The 14,722-nt window shown below is 39.7% G+C and overlaps 1 long non-coding RNA gene across 2 annotated transcripts in view; it reads left to right on the forward strand.

Annotated features, from left to right (window-relative positions):
• Positions 1 to 13,610, forward strand: part of LOC140677537 (uncharacterized) — a 14,267-nt gene extending 657 nt beyond the window's left edge. Inside the window, exons 3-4 of one of the 2 annotated variants that reach the window (XR_012049319.1) lie at positions 5,696 to 5,773; positions 12,199 to 13,610. This is a non-coding gene — a long non-coding RNA (uncharacterized lncRNA). Of the gene's footprint in view, positions 1 to 5,695; positions 5,774 to 6,994; positions 9,028 to 12,198 lie in introns of those variants that run through there. The other variant, XR_012049318.1, reaches the window with a different exon arrangement.
• The last annotated feature ends 1,112 nt before the right edge of the window (positions 13,611 to 14,722 follow it).

Here is a 14,722-nt window from a genome sequence, read left to right on the forward strand (position 1 = left end):
ACAGCCGGGGAGGTGGACCTCTCTCTTCACTCTTATTCATATTTTGTGTAACACATAAACTAATGTTGGGCTTTTGAGTGGGTTTCGTGATGGACGAGGCACGCGCCTTGGCCTATGCTGGTGGGCTTGGCCTTCTTTGGGCTTTTGGTATTTTGGTGCTTCTTAGGCGCTTTTCTCCTGGTTGCAGTTAGTGCAGAACGCGGCAGCACGACTTTTAACAGGGTCCAGGAAACGCGAGCATATAACCCCAATTCTTGAGACTCTGCACTGGCTCCCTGTTCAATTAAAAACATTTGCTGTTTGGTTTTAAAGCTTTGCATGGACTGGCACCTCATTATATCTCGGACCTCATCCAAATTTACACTCCTGCGCGCGCTCTGAGGTCCGAGAGCCAGCTCCAGCTCGTAGTGCCCAAGACGAGACTTAAAACCAGGGGAGACAGGGCCTTCTCTGTGGTTGGCCCTAAACTCTGGAACACTCTGCCCCTCCATGTAGGATTGTAGAATCTAGAAGTACAGTATAGAAGAATAGTAGATAGTGGTATGGTATACTAGCATCTACCACCCTCCTGGCCTTTATTCTGACTTTATGAGCAAATCTTCTGAGTTTGATTCTGACTTGGTGACTAAACACTCCACTGTGGGAGCAGTTGGAAAACTACTCCCACAGTGGAGTGTTTTAAGTCTCATCTTAAGACCCACTTTTATTCTCTGGCTTTTCACACTACGTGAGTTGTGTGGTCCTCTGTGTTTTTAAATTTATATTTCAATTTATTGTTTGAGTTTTACCCTTTAAAATCGTTTTTAATCATTGTTATTTTTGTATTGTTTTTATATTTATTTGTGTTGTTTTTATTCAGTCATTGGTGGAGCTAAGGATAGTATTTGAATCTTGTTTTTAATATTTTTGTGCAGCACTTGGGAAAAAAATGTGTTGTTTAAATGTGCTGTATAAATAGAGTGGATTGGATTTTCGGGGAGCATCTTTTTTGGTACATGTGTAAGGCCCCCCCCCCCCCATCGTGTGTAAAACTCTGTTAAAAGTTATACTCTGTTAAAAGTTATATACATTTTGGGTTGGGTTTGTGCTGTCAAAATTGATAGTGCTGTTTTAATTTTATAGTAATTTTATTGTCTGGCTCTTTTTTTTGTAGGACAGCAGGTAATGCGAGGGGCGATGAGGCATATATAGTAGGGGTGTCAAACAGAATAATTGATTTTCGAATTAACCGCGATTCTTATTTGTAACGATTTTTTATTGATTTAAAAAAGTCAAAAAATTGTTTTTTTTCAGCCACTCAGGTAAATCATATTGTTGATGTAGATGTCCAAATCTGCTGTACAGATTTACTTTACAAAAGAGAAGTGGAATACTTCTCTCGTTGCTTTATTTGTATTTGACTTTATTAAATGTTTGGGTAGATTTTTATTTTTATTTTATTTTACAGTTTTTTCCATTTGCTTACACACAATTTTACTAACTGTGCGTCTTTTTTCAAAAGATATACACACTTTTCCAAAAGCCACATTAAATTTTCTTTATTCCTAGATTATTTGCAAAATGACACACTTCGGTCAAAACATATGCCCATTCATCAGAATAAAAGCAAGCATTTTTAAAAATGCAGTTTTATTTTCATCTCACTCAATGTTGTCTGTCTATCTGTGTTTGCCCTGCGATGAGGTGGCGACTTGTCCAGGGTGTACCCCGCCTTCTGCCCGAATGCAGCTGAGGTGGGCTCCAGCACCCCCGCGACCCCAAACGGGACAATCGGTAGAAAATTGATGGATAGATCACACAGACTTCAAATTATAAGACACTATTGGAGTGAGTTACCCAGAACAGTGATAAATACAAAGCACATTTGTAAAAAAACGTATTTTACTATAAGAAATCACAGGTTTGGGGCATTTTGCCCGACCTTTTTAGCATATGTGATGAATGATTACTGTAACGTGACAAAATATATCGGCAAATCCAGCAATCGTCATTGTTTACTTTGAAGTGGGCCTATATGTAAGGACCTAAAGAGAAAGTAAAAATATCCTGTAATCTTTTCAAGAAGTGCTCAACAATGATGCTGCAAACTGAAAGTATTAATTTTTACCACAGTCAGGTAAAGTAACATATCACAGTACAAATTAAAGTCTGAGACAAATAAAAAAAAATCTGGAGATAAATAAACATTACAGCATAGAGTATAGGCTACATGTGCAGACTTAGGCAACAGCAACTCTATGAAAGAACGTACTCAAAAGCCTCAGTTACTGATTTTAATCATCACCTGCCCGTCGAGCTGGATCAGGCCATGGTATCTCATCCACGTCACATGCGATATTTTCATTAGCAAGCCGGGAAGGTGTGTGTAAAGCATTGTGTAATATTTCGCAAAAAGCTGTGAAGCAGAGTCTATGCCTAATATTAGACAAATCTGCGCAGTGGTTTTGCCTACTGTGTGTAGATTGTGTGAACATTTAAAATTTAGTGCGTAAGCAATTGGAAAAAAAGGGAAACAAACAGTTTCCTTTTAAGTAATATAGAAATGTATTAGAGCCGTTTATATATTTTATGTAGAAATGTAGTTAATCTAAGAACTGGCACCCAATGTTATTAAAAACAGTATTGATTTGAAATCGAGAGTCGTTTTGAATCGAGAATCAATTCTAAATCGAATCATTACCCCCAAGAATCGAATCGAATTGAATCGTGCGGTGCCCAAAGATTCACAGCCATGAGTGTTTGGGTGGGTGCGTTTGTGAAGGGATGGGTTCACCTGTGGAGGCAGCGGTGTGTTTTGCGTTCATCCTGGGGTTTGACGTCTCTGTCTTTTGTGAGAAAACCGAATACGGGAAAGTACACTCAAAGTTCGATATATCGCAATCGTTGGGATTCATAAAATGCTGATTGCGTTATTCCCAAGACCGTGTTATATATAAATACATTTTTTTCAGCCTTTTTGTTTTGAAAAAGTTATGCGCTGTGGTTTGACTTCTTAAACCTGCTTGGTGGTTAGTTCCCCCACGTGACGTGAACGAGTGGATTGTGCTTCCACATCACAGAATGGGGTGAGCACTATCCACCAGTAAGTATGGACATCATTGGGTCAACATTTTATTTTATTGTATTTTTTTGTTGTATTCCTTTTTTTGGAGACTTTAATAAAGATTTACTGTGTAAGTTTGTAAATAAACCATACATTTGGGGTCCTAGAATGTCTCGTTATGTGGGACCGCACGATATCAAACTTTGAGTGTAACAAATGTATTCCTGATTGCTGTCATGCAGAGAAAGGGTAGGAACTAGGATTGTACGGTATACTGGTATTAGTGTAATACCGCGGTACTATTGAATCATATTCGGTACTATACCGCCTCTAAAAAGTACCTGTCGACCACGTTGTGTCATTGCTGGTTTATGAGCAGACGAGCATGTTCGGCAGCGCACAATCACAGAGTACATACAAGCAGACAATGTGTGTAGACAGAAAAGGGAGAACGGACGCATTTTGGCTTAAAAACTAAAGATAAAGGTGAAGCAATAACACTGAAACACCCACAGGAAGAGGTGCTTTAAGACATGGCTAGCTAGCTAGCGGCTAAAGCAGTGTTTTAGCTACTTCTAAATCACTAATCCTCGCCTCCATGGCGACAAATAAAGTACGTTTCTTACAAGTATCATCCCTGCAGGACGAGGAATAGCTAAACATGCTTCACTACACACCGTAGCTCACCCGCATCAAAATGTAAACAAACGCCATTGGTGGATCTACACCTAACATCCACTGTAATGATACCAAGTACAGGGGCGTATCTAGTTAATACTACTATGATTACATCTGTATTTTTTGGCATCACATCTTCTTCTTTCGTTTAAAAAAAAAATTATATTATGTTTATAAACTCAGGAAATATGTCCCTGGACACATGAGAACTTTGAATATGACCAATGTATGATCCTGTAACTACTTGGTATTGGATTAATACCCTAATTCGTGGTATCATCCAAAACTAATGTAAAGCATCCAAACAGAAGAATAACTGATTATTACATTTTAACATAAGTGTAGATAGAACATGTTGAAAGAGAAAGTAAGCAGATATTAACAGTAAATGAACAAGTATATTAATAATTCATTTTATACCACTTGTCCTTAATAATTTTGACAAAATAATAGAATGAGAAATGACACAATATGTTACTTTACTCCATATGTCAGCAGCTAAATTAGGAACTTTTGTTTGCTTACTTACTACTAAAAGACAAGTTGTCTTGTATGTTCACTATTTTATTTAAGGACAAACTTGCAATAAGAAACATATGTTTAATGTACCATAAGATTGTTTGTTAAAATAAAGCCAATAATGCAATTTTTGTGGTCCCCTTTTATTTTAAAAATACCGGTACCGGTACCAAAATATTGGTATCGGGACAACACTAGAGCGCACTATATCAAACTTTGAGTGTAACAAATGCATTCCTGGTTGCTGTGATGCAGATAAAGGGTGGGAACCATAGCATTAAACCAAGGGATTCTTCTTCCTACGGACATGTTGAATCGTATTCTGCTTGTACATGATGTGATTAGATTGTGCAGGTGTAGGCCTACCTAATAGATTGTATTTTCCAGCATTGTCGGGTATGAACCTGAGGCAGATGTCGCACATTATTCTTCACATGTTGTGTTTTTATACACTCGCCAGTCACCACTATCATCTAGTCTTTAGCCTGCTGCTCAAACACATCCAGTGGCTTCATCATTTCTTTATGGGTGGGTCTGTGCGAGGTCCTGCTCGTCGTTTGTACCAGCTCTTCCTTAGAGGAGGAGGAGGAGGAGGAAGGAACAGATAAATCTAATTCTGTTTTTCATCACCCCGACTTCATTCTTCACAGCCCCTTTTTGATGAGACACAGGAGCAAACGTGGGTGGAGTTTGGAGATTTACAGCTGACAAATTGTGTGGGCCATTAAAGCCAAGGGCCGCCGCTAATGAACAGCCGTTGCAATCACGGAGGTTGGGAGACAGGGGGGCGGGCCTACGGCATGCGAGGCAGCCCATCGATCCAGTGTCAGCCTTGAGGTGTAAAATTGTATTCTGACCCTTTCACATCAGAGGGCATTCAGCATCGTGGTGTATTATATGTTTTAGTTCTCATGTCGCATGTGTGTGCAAACAGGCAACAAAAGCCCTTCCTGCCTGGTGTGAATGAACGCTTTCATCCCACCCCAAACACCACGCCATCACCCCCCCGCCCCCCTTTCTTTTTTACCCAATGGGTATTGGCGTGCAGCCGGCGGCCCCAGCTGTTGCTTGGTGGTGACGCACACTGCAGCAGGTTGTCATCAGCCTGCTAGCATCCTCATGGAAGAGAGGAAATGAGCGGTGTAATTAGCGGGGAATGAGGCCAGAGGCAAGCCAAGTGGTCCTTTGGGAGGTACCCCCACCCTCCCGCCTCCTGCTGGGTCTCCGGGGACCTTGAGACGCGTGGCGAATCTGCAGGGAAGATACCTGTTGGACTGACTTTGTGTTAACGTTAAACAGCTTCTGGGTTTGACCAAGTGTGGCCCGCATTATATCGGACATCTTCCATGTCAGTACTACATTAGTGGAGAATAACAATGATTATTACAGTAATGAAAATCCAAGCAGTAATCTAATGTTTTTTAATGAATTAAATTCAAATTATTCTCATTACAGGCAAACCTTATAAGGAGAGCGATTCAATGAAATCTGGACTCTAGCGGTGAAAGAAATCCAAATTCATGTATGAATGAGGTATGTTCGTGCTTTTAATTAGACTGTTGTAGTTCATCGACGCTGAAATTAAGTATAAAAGGATTTTTTTCCAAATCATTTCAGAAAAGTTGTTTGCCGCATTAAACAATTTAGTGGCATTTATCATCTGCAGAGAGTAACGGGCATCTAAGATGTTTACTTTGTGTGAGCAAATTAATTTATTATATTATGTTTATCATTTTGACAAAAATATTATTTTTAAAAACAATTTAAGCTTTATAGATGTCATATCTGCTCCAGAAAGGGGAAAACGCTGTCTATTTGAATTGTGGCATTTATTTTGTTAATTATATCCAGTGAAGGCCACAATGTATTCAATAATTACATACAGTACAGGCCAAAAGTTTGGACACACCTTCTCATTCAATGCGTTCTTTATTTTCATGACAATCTACAATAGATTGTCTCTGAAGGCATCCAAACTATAACATGTGGAGTTATGTACTTAACAAAAAAAAGGTGAAATAACTGAAAACATGTTTTATATTCTAGTTTCTTCAAAATAGCCACCCTTTGCTCTGATTACTGCTTTGCACACTCTTGGCATTCTTTTGATGTGCTTCAAGAGGTAGTCCCTTGAAAGGGTTTTCACTTCACAGGTGTCATAGTTTTGACAATGTAAATAGTCATGAAAATAAAGAAAATTCATTGAATTGAGAAGGTGTGTCCAAACTTTTGGCCTGTACTGTACATTAATATAGAAATTTGACATTTTTACTCTATTTTCTGAAGTGTAATTGTTGTGAACGTGTTTTGCTCAGGCTTATCCCAGCAGAAGCAAGACATTGATATCATTTTGATTATACATACAACGTTGCAAAATAGTTGTATTTATAAATTGAGACAACGTTGGTGTCCAATATTGGATCCACGTTGTTAGTTGGGAAATTTCCAAATTTCAATGGTCAAATCAACGTCACAACCTGACATTGAATACATGTTGTCAAAAAGCATGTTTTTATCTTATAGAAAATTGGTTGGAAAATGATCAAAATTCAATAGTCGAATCCACGTCAGAACCCAACATGGAATAAGTAAATAAAGCATGTTGTTCCAACGTTAGGTTTGAGTTGCTCAACGTCAGGACCGAATTCAACAAGTTCTCAACATTGTTTTAACGTTCTGTGCCTGCTGGGTTATTATTGTGTATTGTGTGTCCTCATGCATCACTTGTGCGTCTGCGTGCGCTGGTGTGTGTAGGTGTACGACGGCCGCTTATGTTCCATCTGCGTGTGGCGCCGATGAGTAAAGCCATGAAATAGATCCAGCTGGAGATGTGCTCGGCGCAGCAAAGCCTCCTGGGAAATCATCGGCACCGTGTCCACTTCTTTTAGCACCCGGGAGAACTATCAATAAGTGGGTAATTGAATTTTAAGCACAAACACTGCCGTCAAATGAGCACACGTGTGTGTCTGAGAGAGAGGAGGGGTGTATAGTTGTGTGAACACATGGAGGCTGCCGTCAAGCCCTCTGGGGGCCTGGAATGTGTAATCCATTAAATAACAATTACCGTCTGTGATGGTGCTGCACAGTAGCTTGTTTGGTAAAAGAAGGAAAGGAGGTGAAGTGCTCTTCTAAAATCTAAAATTGTTTGACAAACACACAAACAGTCACACATGAATGCATGGCAGTTTTAGCTCTCGTTCATGTGATTCTAGAATTATTTACAACTACACCTATTCGGGACGTGAGGTCAGGTGAGGCAGAGCCTTACTTATCATGATAAAAAAAACAAACTAATAATAAAACCATAGATAGATAGATAATTATTATTTTTCCATTAAACGGGACCTATTTAAGAAAACAAAATGTTCTTACCTGTTGGTATTTTTTGGTGGGTATTTTGAGATCTGCATACAGTACTGGACACACCTTCTCATTCACAACACAACTGATGGTCCCAACCCCATTGATAAAGCAAGAAATTCCACTAATCAACCATAAGGCACACCTGTGAAGTGAAAACCATTTCAGGTGACTACCTCTTGAAGCGCATCGAGAGAATGCCAAGAGTGTGCAAAGTAGTAATCAGAGCAAAGGGTGGCTATTTTGAAGAAATAGATAACATGTTTTCAGTTATTTCACCTTTTTTGTTAAGTACATAACTCCACTTGTGTTCATTCATAGTTTTGATGCCTTCAGTGATAATCTACAATGTAAATAGTCATGATAATAAAGAAAACGCATTGAATGAGAAGATGTGTCCAAACTTTTGGCCTGTACTGTAGGTCCCGAAAATGTTAAGTCAAACCATGGAGGCATGGCGGAAATATTTATAAAACAATCTTGTCCAATTTATGACGTTTTTCCAATTGGTGATGTCAGCAGATATCTCCATATATGGTAGAGATTTACCCGAAGAGCTTTGCACGAGTCCGCCATCGTAGTTTGACGTTGTAGTTAGTGAGTTCCTTCTTTTTCTCTGCCCTCTTGTTGTGGGGCAGACTGACTCGTACATGCACATGCGTCCTTCGCTGTTGCCATTTCTAACACAAAGTAGCGTATAGTTCTAAGTTATATCTGTCAGTAGACTCTATATGTAAGCGCTAAAAACTACAACATGTAGAAGACTAAGTGGAGGCATGTAAATAAGGCGCATACTGAAGACACGGTCAGAAAGCATCTAGAAAACTGTCTGTAAAACATAACCTATGCAAATTGTGACCAAAGAACCACGATTTTGTGTCATGTAGACCACAAGGAAGTGTTTTAAATGTAGAAAAAAAAATCATTATATGACCCCGTTAAACTGTTATAAATGAATTTTCTGTATGATTACAACTGTTTACTTCAGTAAAAATCACTAAATTTGGACCTAATCCTAACATGAGGTTCCTGGGTCTTGTGCCGCTTCTCATTCTTGCCTGTGTGTGGAAAGCAGAAGAGACAGGGGGCGTGGCTTACTGGCTGATCTGCTTGGCACAATGTCGCCAAAATAACGATTGCGGATACATGAATTGCCACTTACACTGTAGAATCTACAGCCTGTTTAAAGCTTTTAAAATGTTGCATCATTATTCTTGATAATCGGACTATGAATAGAGAAAAGAGGCGCTTTACTGCGGTGCCTCTGTGTGATCGTGTGAGCTAGCAGACGCATGTTGCTACCATGTTTTATCAGCAAGGAAACCAGCGTTTTTGTATATTTTTTCAGATGCATGAAACATGTTTTGATGTGCCTCATGTGGCTGTCAATATGGAGGATTATATGTATCGAGATCAAAGTACTAATAGAAGATAAGAAATACTCCAAATGTTTTTTTAATTGTATAAAAGCAAATAAATGGCGTTTTAATACATTTGTATGACTGTGAATTACTCTCATATCATTTTAATGAGCAACCTGTATTAACTGTGAATAGAGCATATCCATTTGAAATCAAGCTTGCAAAAATGTACCAAAAAATAAATGTAATTATAAATTATCCAACCCAAAGATGTTTACTTTTTGTTTGACTGTGTTGTTTGCGTATGCAAACCACGGTACAAACCAGTTCTCCTCCTGAGGATCTCTGCGTCGCCCTCTCGTCATCTTTCACCTCTTTTAAAGTCACGCTGAAAGGAAATGAGATTGTTCAATTTTATGTACGTTGATTTCTCATGAGACAACAATATGACAAATGTCCGAGTTTTAATGCGTTCACTTCTCAGCTCATTCGCAAGCAAAGAATGCGGAATCTCCAGTAAGCAACAACGATATTTTATTTACTTGACTTGAGTGAGCAGGCAGAGGAGCAAAGAGGTTTTTGTCACATTGATAGTTTGCTACCCTGTCCACTTTTCTTTTGTTTTATTTGTTTGTTTTCATAATAATAGGTATAATAATAATATACTTTATTTTATAAATTTTCAAGACACAGAAAGATGCTGCACAAAAGGCCACATACAATTTCAGAAAGTTGTCAAAGTTTTGAATGGTGGGAGAGCCTTTCTGTCTTATGTGGAACCATAAAACACTGGACTTGGTGTTTTAAGAACCTTTAAGGAGGCACTTGTGATTCATTTATGAAGATTAACCCAATATATTTGGTATTTTACTCAATTACTTAATAAATATCTAATCCAGTCAATGTGTGTTACTTGACATAGTAAAATATTAATAGCAACACCCTCTCTGTCCAGGCTACGAAGTACAACATGTCCAAAGCCATAATAATGAAGTAGAACACATGAAAATGGTATGCCGAGCAAGTTAACCACTACCTTGACACTAGTGGCTAATCAATCAAAGTTTACTTGTTCTTAATCACAAGTGTCTCAAAGGACTGCACAAGCCACAAGGACATCCTCGGCTCAGATCCCACATCAGGGCAAGAAAAAAACTCAACCCAATGGGAACAACGAGAAACCTTGGAAAGGACTGCAGATTTTTTAATACTAGACATAGGGAGACCCGAAAATAATACATACAGTAATCGAGACGAGACGTAACGAACGCATGAGTAATGATCTCAGTGTCGGTGGTGGACAAAATTGGAAGAATTGTATCGATATTACAGAGATAAAAGTAGGTTTAGTAACACTTTTAATATGTGACTCAAATGAGAGAGTTGGGTTGTGGATAATACCGAGATTCTTTACCGAGTCGCTTTGTGTAATTGTTTTCTTGTCAAATGTTAAGGTGGTATTATTAAATAGGTGTCGGTGTTTAGCAGGACTGATACACAGCATTTCCATTTTCTTAGCGTTAAGTTGCAAAAAGTTGCTGGACGTCCATTGTTTAATTTCATTAAGACACGCCTCCAGGTCCGCCTACAATCTGGCGTGTTGGTCAGCTTTAGGGGCATGTAGAGTTGGGTGTCATCAGCATAACAGTGAAAGCTAACACCGTATTTGCGTGTGATGTCACCTCGCGGCAGCATGTAGATGCTGGAGAGTGCAGGGCCAAAAACCGAACCCTGTGGAACTCTGCACGTTACCTTAACATACTACGAGGTCACATTGTTATAGGAGACGCACTGCATCCTGTCAGTAAGATAGGAGTTAAACCAAGAAAAGGCTAAGTCTGACATAACAATACGTGTTTTGATACGTTTTCATAAAATGTTATGATCGACGGTATCCAAAGCAGTGCTAAGATCAAGTAGTAGCAACATGGATGACGCATCAGCATCCATCGTTAGCAATAGATCATTAGTCATTTTTGTGAGGGCTGTCTCTGTAGAGGGATTTGCTCTGAAACTGGACTGAAAGGGTTCACAGAGATTGTTAGACGCTAAGTGTTCATCTAGCTGCTGTGCAACAATTTTTCGAGGATTTCCGAGATAAAGGGAAGGTGGGACATCGGCCGGTAGTTTACCATGAGGTCAGGATCGAGGTTAGGTCTTTTGAGCAGAGGATGAATAACCGCCTTTTTGAATTCTACGGAAACAATACCAGAGGAAAGTGATTAAGTTAATAATATTTAGCACTGATGGTCATATTATTACAAACAGCTCCTTGATAAGTTTCCCAGGAAGTGGGTCAAGTAAACATGTTGGCTGTTTTGTCCCATTTACAAGTTGCAGGAGTTCTTCTAGTGGTATTTCTTCAAAAACAGAGATTATTTTGGAGGGCAATATCCATCGTACATACATTTGTATCTGTGTTAATAGAACCCAGTTATAGCTGGGACGCGTTATCTTTAATCTCCTTTCTAATGAGTTCAATTTTTTAATGAAAGAAATTCATAAAAGCACCAGCCGAGTGGGTGGAGCTACTGAGGGGAGTCCCTTGTTGGGTTAGCGATGCTACTGTTCTGAACAAATATGTAGTTTTTATTGAGGCGGATGAGATTGGAGTAGTAATTAGTTTTAGCTTAGGTAAGAGCCTGTTTATAAGTTATTAAACTAAGTTGATCCAAAACAAGTCTACTCTCTGCAGTTTTCTCATGGCGCTCACACAATGGCCCGCATATTGGAGCTGCCTGGTGGCATTGCTTAATTAGGCGAAGACTTGATTCATTTGCGCCAACTGACAGCTAATTAAAGAAGTGAGGGCACATCGGAGTGACGTTCCATCCTGAGGCCAGAAGGCCCTCCAGACTGCGAGAACGTGTTGTGGTACATTAAGCCTTTGTGCGTCTTTTAGCCCGCGGCCTCAAACATTTGTGTCAGCATTGAGGCTCATCCTGCAGTGTTGAAATGCAACCTGTTGAGCCATCTGCTTAATCAGGGGCAAGGAAACTGAAAGTGAACATGACAAATGAGTCCGAATATACAAGTCTTGCCCAAAAGATTCCCAATTTGATGTATAAAAACCAGGCCTAATGAGGCAGCAACAGCTGAAGTTCAGTGTTGTGTCTGCGCCTGCTTTCAACAGGATGTCAGGTCCCGCTGTCACAGGACATTAAAACAAGTTGTCTAAGATGTGGGGGCCAAACATTAAAGGTCCCGAACGAGTCAACTCTAATTTCTCTTTTTCAGAGCGACAAGGACAAGGTTCCCAGCAGGGGTCCGGGACTCGGCGGCCCATGTGAATCCAGGGAAGACAATTAGGGGCTTATTAGGGTGTACCTCGAGGGGCGTCCACTCGCCAGTTCGGGCCGGCGCAGAGCCGCTGCCATCGCTCAAAACAGTCAGGGGCATTGTCTCACCTAATTACGCAGAAACCAGGGGCCCCCTTTTTGTGTTGCCACAGCCATGCCTGTCCGATTCCCTTCTCCCCTCGAACCGCCAGTCCCTGTCCACTGTGAGAGTGTGCTAATTAGACAAGAAATGAGCCCGAGTAATTATGTCACTTCTGATTATGCCCAGCCACCATGACAACCGGTGTGGGGAAAGTTCTGTTTTTTGGGGGCCTCTCTGCAGGAAAGTATCCCCTTCGTTATGCCAATAACACATCTGCCCATGCAACAGGGTAGCGAAGAACCGGGTTGTAGAGACGGAAACAAGTTATTGACCTAATTAACGCGTGGCGCCCGCAAAAGCCGACCGTGGAATTGCCTGTGGCACTTTTGTGGGAACCTTTTGTGTCCTCCACCTTAATGGGGTGTTTTGATCAACGGCTGTTTGCTGACCCGCCTACTCCTCCTGAATGGCTGACGCTGGGAAACGGCAATTAGCTAGATTAGAGGAGCCATTTCTGGGCCCCCTGAAAAACAAAGGCGATCAGAAGGAGCCGCGAAGTGCTTCAACACTGACCTGCTCGTGTGTTTTGGATTTGAAACAGTTTCAGTGCGCTTCTTCACGTCTTGCAGTTGTGCAGACGTTTACTGGGTTTACATCAGTACTGCCTTTTTATTAGCTAGATGCATATTTGCACCCACAAATATGTGGTTTAGAGAATATAAAGATGGAACTGTCCTACATAAACACATTGACATTTACTCTTTCAAATATTTGCTATTTCTGCAACATTGTCATTGGGGAACTTTTTAAACAAAATTAGCCTTGTAGCCTACTTGTGCTTTTATATACTTATATATCAAGACAGATTGCCATTGTAAAAAGAAGCTTTCAACAAAATGGTCAATTCTTTGTTAATTTGTATGTTGCTATAGTTTCAATATAGCCAATTTCTGTCCTAACTCTGACCCTTTTGACCCGGGCAACGTCTGAGTCGGCATGACTCTCATCATCTATTGCATTTGTCATCTGAGATATCGGCATGTATCACAAAGGGTCTTGCCTAAGGACATGCACCTGGATTTACCATTTTAATCCCAGTCCTAAAATCCAGCAGTGTTACCCAAAAATGCTTTTATTTTTACAGCAGTGCCTTGACATACTGTACGAGTTGAATTAATTCTGTGCCGGAGCTCGTAACTCAAACTACTCGTATCGATGATTTCTTTCTTTAATTCAATACACATCATATACTTTTTTTCAGCACTGTCTTTCACACTCAAACCTTCAAACCCATGGTTGGAAGAACTCAATTATTTTACTTGTAGCTATCCAGCTGATGCTATAGCAAATGAGACGCTGGAATCTGGGAGCTGAAGCTAACGGGGTTAGCTATGCTATGCTACGCTGGGGACATATCTCGGGTGTCAAACTTGTTTTTATTGAGAGCCACAACGCAATTAGGGCTGCCTTTAGAAGGCAGCTTGTGACAGTGCATATACAGAATGAATATAAACGTATCACAATTTGCATATAGGTAACTGCAAATAACAGATTGATAAATAACCTCCTTTGAAATCGTAAGTCATTGTGTCAAGCAGATATTATTTTATTGAAAATATCATTATTAATAATATTCATATAAAAAATGTGTAATATAATAAGTATTTATTTTTGATAACCAAAAAAAAAAATGCATGAAACATCTTGTTGCATGATCACACATTATCAAAGTGTAGGACAGGCCAGGGCAATTATTTTGCCTCGGAGGGCCACATTTAGAGAAAAAAATGTGTCTGGGGGCCGGTATGTCTGATTTTTAGGAATAGAATACTAATACAGAACCTCACAATAATGTCTGATTGAATGCTAAAAACGTTATGACAGATCGCGTTAAAAACGGAATGGAATTTTAAATTTTTTTACTGAATGAGACACCCAGAATGTACATGAAAATAAAGAATGTGGGATTTACAATATTAACTATGAACGATAAAACACTGAGTATCGACAACATAAGAACATCACACCCCCTCTTGATCGATATATTTTACAATCAAGCGAAATTCAACAAAAATGTAACAAACACAGCAAAAGATGAACGCGAAGGGTAAAAAAAAAAAAAACACCTACAATCTTATATATGTGATATATCTCTAAGCTTTGAACTTTGTTGTAAAAAATCTCCTTCTGCGTCTGTCTCGACACCCACATTTCAGGCTGGCCGCTCTGGAAACACTCTGTGGAAACGCTCCCCACCCACACTGCTTGGTGCCTCGTCTGAGCTGCTGTGACGTAGATTACCATAGTAACTAATTAGATTACCATAGTAACTAGTATATCATGAAAAAGCGCAGATTCCAACCATTGAAATACTTTGTAT

The sequence above is a fragment of the Nerophis lumbriciformis genome, linkage group LG34 (assembly GCF_033978685.3).
Source record: "Nerophis lumbriciformis linkage group LG34, RoL_Nlum_v2.1, whole genome shotgun sequence".
Classification (NCBI taxonomy): Eukaryota; Metazoa; Chordata; class Actinopteri; order Syngnathiformes; family Syngnathidae; genus Nerophis; species Nerophis lumbriciformis.